Source organism: Miscanthus floridulus, chromosome 16 (genome assembly GCF_019320115.1).
Source record: "Miscanthus floridulus cultivar M001 chromosome 16, ASM1932011v1, whole genome shotgun sequence".
In the NCBI taxonomy this organism is placed as follows: domain Eukaryota; kingdom Viridiplantae; phylum Streptophyta; class Magnoliopsida; order Poales; family Poaceae; genus Miscanthus; species Miscanthus floridulus.
The window spans coordinates 118,087,344-118,093,343 of NC_089595.1; positions in this window are offsets into that span (position 1 = coordinate 118,087,344).

Genomic DNA, 6,000 nt, shown 5'->3' on the forward strand with positions numbered 1-6,000 from the left:
GATCTCGAATTTAACCGGACATTTACAACCGGACTCTTATAAAAGTTAAGTGGTTTTAAAACAGTTTTATCATTTCTAGTTATAAAAATCCAGTGAACGCCTCGCATTCAACCATAAAAATATCTCTAAACTTCTAAAACCTGATAAACATTTCTACATACAAACCAATACATGAGAAATCCAAATATAATATTTAGCGCTTACAAAACTGCCATGTCATATTTACACCTAGAAGCTTCCATTAATTAGGCTTGAATTAACGCAGTGCTTAGCGCTCGGACGTCCAAACGCCCCCGTCCGCCTTCACCCAGCGCCCACGAGTGCACTCCGCCCCCATCTCTGAGCCCGCCGGTCCTTCCCCTAACCCCTTCCTCTCTCTTCGACTCTCCGCACGGGCGACATGCGGGCAACTCTTTGACTTTCCACGCGGGTGACTCTCCGACTACCTCGGTGCGCCCCCACCCACAGCACCCCCGTCCACCGCCCCCCTAGCGCGTCCCGCGCCCTGTGCGTCGACCCCTCGGCTCGCTTCCAGACGAACAACATAAAACACTTGCAACATGAAAAAATATTTGAATGCAACATACGTCAGAAAAACAGATTAAACATTTACACATGCACTTGCAACATCTGTGTGAAACACATGAAACACCCAAATAAAAACAATTGCAACTTGCAACATGAAAACCACTTGCTGCAACATAAGACTGATACAACTGAAATATTAGGAACATACAGTTGCAACATATGTGTGAAACATATGCAACATCCAGTTAAAAAACAATTGCAATATATTTCTAAAAATAGATGAAACATTTTGAACAAACTTTTGCAACATGCCTCTGAAGCACTTACAACATATGCAACATACCCATCAATTTTTATAATATTAAAATAAAATAATTGCAATATACATCTAAAACATATGAATATACTCTCGTATATATCTATAATTCTATATGGATGGACGACGGTTACCACTCTTTAGTAGCATCAGTCATCTATCTATTGGTGTTTAAGTGTTTACATATAGCAATCAATTCTTAAAAACGCATCTTTTTGTCAAGGTGCATATTAAAGTTCTATAATCTATACTTAATAATAAAGAGGCAAAATTTTCACCATAGTTTTTTTTCTACCTCCTTCTAGCTTATTTTTTGGTCCAACCCCGAATCCAGATCGGTATCGTGCTCAGCCTCAGTATGCCGATCTATTTGCCTTAATCGACCTGAGTAAAGATTCCAGAGAGAAAGAAAAGGTAAGAGAATATTAATTTTTTAAAATATATTGGGGTTCCTGATGCAAAATATCTAGAACCGAGTTGGCCTCTCCAGCTGGGCTTCTTCTTTTTTATCTGGACTGAATCCTTCATGTTGGGCCGGCTTCGTTGTGGGATGGACCAAGCCCATACAAGTTTTTTTTTCCTTTTCTTTCGTTTTCTCTTTTTCTATAAAAAGAAAGATTTTGCAAAATTTAAAAAAAATTATAGAAAAATCAGAAAATGCCAAACCAATTTTGTTAGCTTCATAAAAATATGATTTATCCATAGATGTTATGAATCTTGTTAAGTTGTGCTTTGCCTATAGGTGTGTTAAATCATCTCTTTCATATGTTGCATGCATATAGGTTTGACGATGATCGAGAACGTTGAAAGGTCCTAATATGGCTAGAGGGGGGGGGGGTAAATAGCCTATTTAAAATACTACAAATCAACTAGAGCAATTTGATTAGTATAACAAATAGCGAAATGCAAACTTGCTCTAGCTCTACAAGGGTTGCAAGCCACCTATCTAATAATTCTAGTTGCTATGATCTCTTGAAACATAATTTGCTAGCTCACTAATCCTTAGGAGCTCTCACACTTGCAACACTAAAGAGCTCTACTAGATGAACTTAAAACAACAAGGCAAGCTCTCAATTCTCATTACACTAAAGAGTTTGCTACAACTTGTTTGCAAGAATATAAATAAGTGAGTAGGGTGATTATATCACCGTGTAGAGGAGTAAATCAATCACAAGATGAATACTAAATCAATCACTGGGAGAATACCAAAGGGCAAGAGACAACCAATTTTCTCCTGAGGTTCACGTGCATGCCAACACGCTACGTCCCCGTTGTGTTGATCAACACTTGGTGGTTCGGTGGCTAAGAGGTGTTGCACGAACCTCGTCCACACAATTGGACACCATAAGAACCTACCCACAAGTGAGGTACCTCACTAACACGAGCAATCCACTAGAGTTACCTTTCGACGCTCCACCGGGGAAGGCACAAGACCCCTCATAATCACCACGATCGGAGCCGGAGACAATCACCAACCTCCGCTCAGCGATCCTCGCTGCTCCAAGCCATCTAGATGGCGGCAACCACCAAGAGTAACAAGTGAATCCCGCAGCGAAACACGAATACCAAGTGCCTCTAGATGCAATCACTCAAGCAATACACTTGGATTATCTTCCAATCTCACAAAGATGATGAATCAATGATGGAGATGAGCGGGTGGGTTTTGGCTAAGCTCACAAGGTTGCTATGTCAATGCAAATGGCTAAGAGAGTGAGCTTGAGCCAGCCATGGGGCTTAAATAGAAGCCTCCACAAAATAGAGCCGTTGTACCCCTTCACTGGGCACAACATGGGGTGACCGAACGCTTCGGTTAGATCGACCGGACGTAGGACCCCAGCGTCCGGTCGCCCAATGTTTGCCACGTGTCATCAGCTTCAAACGTGGTTCACCTAATCTCAACGGTCAAGTGTTGACCGGACGCACTGCTCAATGTGACCGGACACACCAACACCAGTGTCTGATCGTTTCTAGTAAGGTTCCAACTGTGACCGGATGCGTTAGTTGGATCACGACCGGATGTAGGACCTCAGCGTTCGGTCATTTGCAGTAAGCCTCCACGCATGACCGGACGCGTCCGATCAAGCCCGACCGGACGCACCCAGCGTCCGGTCACACACTGCCTCCTCAGTGTGCTGCCATGTCAGTGGGACTGGACGTACCCCATTAGCGTCTAGTCACTTTCAACGCCAGCGTCCGGTCGAAGACTGATGTTGCGTGTCTTCAGCTACCACTGACCGGACGCGTCGGTCCAACCGAGACCAGCGTCCGGTCACTGCGTGACCAGCGTGACTAACTCCTTTTTAACTCTATCTTCTTCACCCTTGCTCAAATGTGTCAACCACCAAGTGTATCACCTTGTGCACATGTGTTAGCATATTTTTACAAACATTTTCAAGGGTGTTAGCACTCCACTAGATCCTAAATGCATATGCAATGAGTTAGAGCATCTAGTGGCACTTTGACAACCGCATTTTGATACGAGTTTCACTTCTCTTAATAGTATGGCTATCAATCCTAAATGTGATCACACTCACTAAGTGTCTTGATCACCAAAATAAAATGGCTCCTATTATTTATACCTTTGCCTTAAGCCTTTTGTTTTTCTCTTTCTTCTTCTCAAGTCCAAGCACTTGATCATCACCATGGCATCATCATCGTCATGTCATGATTATCATTTGCTTCACCACTTGGAGTGTGCTACCTATCTCATGATCACTTGATAAACTGGGTTAGCACTTAGGGTTTCATCAATTTACCAAAAATCAAACTAGAGCTTTCAATCTCCCCCTTTTTGGTAATTGATGACAACCCTTTCACAAAGATATAAATTGAAATTCAATTGAATTCATGTTTCTTGCCCAAGCATATTTACCATGTGTAAAAGGATATGGACAAGTTTCATGAACCCCAAATGGTAGCAATTGCTCCCCCTACATATGTTCTAAGAGTTTGGATTGAAGCTTGCACATATGCTTAGATAGGAAATATAGGAGACAATATCTACCAAATGATGCTAAGGTATAAGAGATGGACCTTTGAAGCATGATACCAATCGGAGTGAATCAATATACCATCCTTAGCGCCATGGTTAGCTCTATACCACTTGGAAATGAAATCACCAGATAACCTATGCATGCTAGTTTTTTATTTCATCATTCAAACCTACAACTAGCATACACCACACAAGCATGGATATTGAAATTTAAAACTTGTGCTATGCAAGCAAATATATGAAATGCACATTCAAATGCAACATACAAGTTTATGAGCTTGCTCCCCCTACTTGTGTGCATTTTTGAGTGATCCCCTTACAATGTCATTTCATTTGTTTGCTCCTCCTATCTTACTATCTTTGTGAATTTCTCTCCCCCTTTGTCAACAATTAGCACAAAAGGTGAGCTCAAATTATAGATAGGTTGGGGTGAAACCATGTGAAATGAGGATCATTTTCCCAATTTGGTTCAATCTAGATCACTTGCAAAAGATATTTAACTCGGTTTGATCTAAGGACAAGCTTCTTCACACCTCCAAAGAAGGGTTATCACGTACCATGTTGACACTTATAGCTTATTTTCTAGACCAAACACTAGGTTTACAAGCCCACAAACATGTCATATGCTACCACTAAATTATTTCAAACATACAAGCAATAGTGGTACCATATGAGCATCAAATTTATTTAATTTTCATGAATGAGCCTAGGACATGATCGGAATGACTAGATGCACTAAACAAGTCCTTAGCAATGAATGGATGACATGTCAATCAACTTTACCTTATTTTGCTTGAAGGAGAGGCATGTCATATAATGGGGGGTGCATCAACACATATTGGAGAAGTCAAGTATGTTTAATTCATTCCTTAGCTTGCAAAACCTCTTCTCATCAAGTAGCTTGGTGAAGATATCGACAAGTTGATCTTCGGTGCCTACACTCTCAATGCAAATATCCCCTTTTTGTTGGTGATCTCTTATAAAATAATGGCGGACATCAATATGCTTTGTTCTTGAATGTTGAACTAGGTTGTTGGTGAGCTTTACGACACTTTCATTGTCACATATCAATGGCACTTGCTTGAATTTGATTCCAAAATCACTCAAAGTAGCCTTCATCCAAAGTAATTGAGCACAACAATTATCGGCCGAAATGTACTCCGCTTCGGTGGTTGAAAGTGCTACACTATTTTGCTTCTTTGATGACTAAGACATAAGTGATCTTTCCAATAGTTGACATGTGCCCGATGTGCTCTTTCTCTCAATTTTGCATCCCGCATAATCGGAGTCTAAATATCCAATCAACTCAAATCTTGCTCCTTTGGGATACCATAATCCAATATTTTGTGTATGCTTCATGTACCTCAATATTCTCTTTGTTGCCTTCAAATGACTTTCTCTTGGTGAGGCTTAAAATCTAGCACACATACATACACTAAACATCACATGCGGCCTTGATGTGGCCACATAGAGTAGGCTTCCAATCATAGACCGATATATCTTTTGATCCACCATGTTGCCATTAGCATCACTATCCAAGCTTCCACTTGTTCTCATTGGTGTACTAATAGCTTTATCATCATCCATTCCAAACTTCTTGATCATATCCTTGATATACTTGCCTTGACTCACAAATGTACCATTCTTTATTTGCTTGATTTGAAGACCAAGGAAGTAACTAAGCTCTCCAATCATGGACATCTCAAATTCACTAGCCATCATCTTACCAAACTCTTCACAAAAATCTTGATTTATTGAACCAAATATGATATCATCAATATAGATTTGCATTATAAACAAGTCATTTCCAAGTTTCTTGGTGAAGAGAGTGGTGTCAACCTTTCCCATTTTGAATCCCTTAGAGAGTAGAAAATCCCTCAATCTCTCATACCATGCTCTTGGTGCTTGTTTCAATCCATACAAAACCTTTCTCAACTTGTAAACATGGTTGGGTTTCTTTTCATCTTCAAAACTGGGAGGTTGCTCAACATACACAAGCTCATTGATGTATCCATTGAGAAATGAACTCTTCACATCCATTTGATACAACTTGATGTTGTGGGCATAAGCATAAGCTAATAAGATCCTAATTACTTCCAATCTTTCAATTGGGTCATATGTTTCTCCAAAGTCAAGACCTTCAACTTGAGTGTAACCTTGAGCC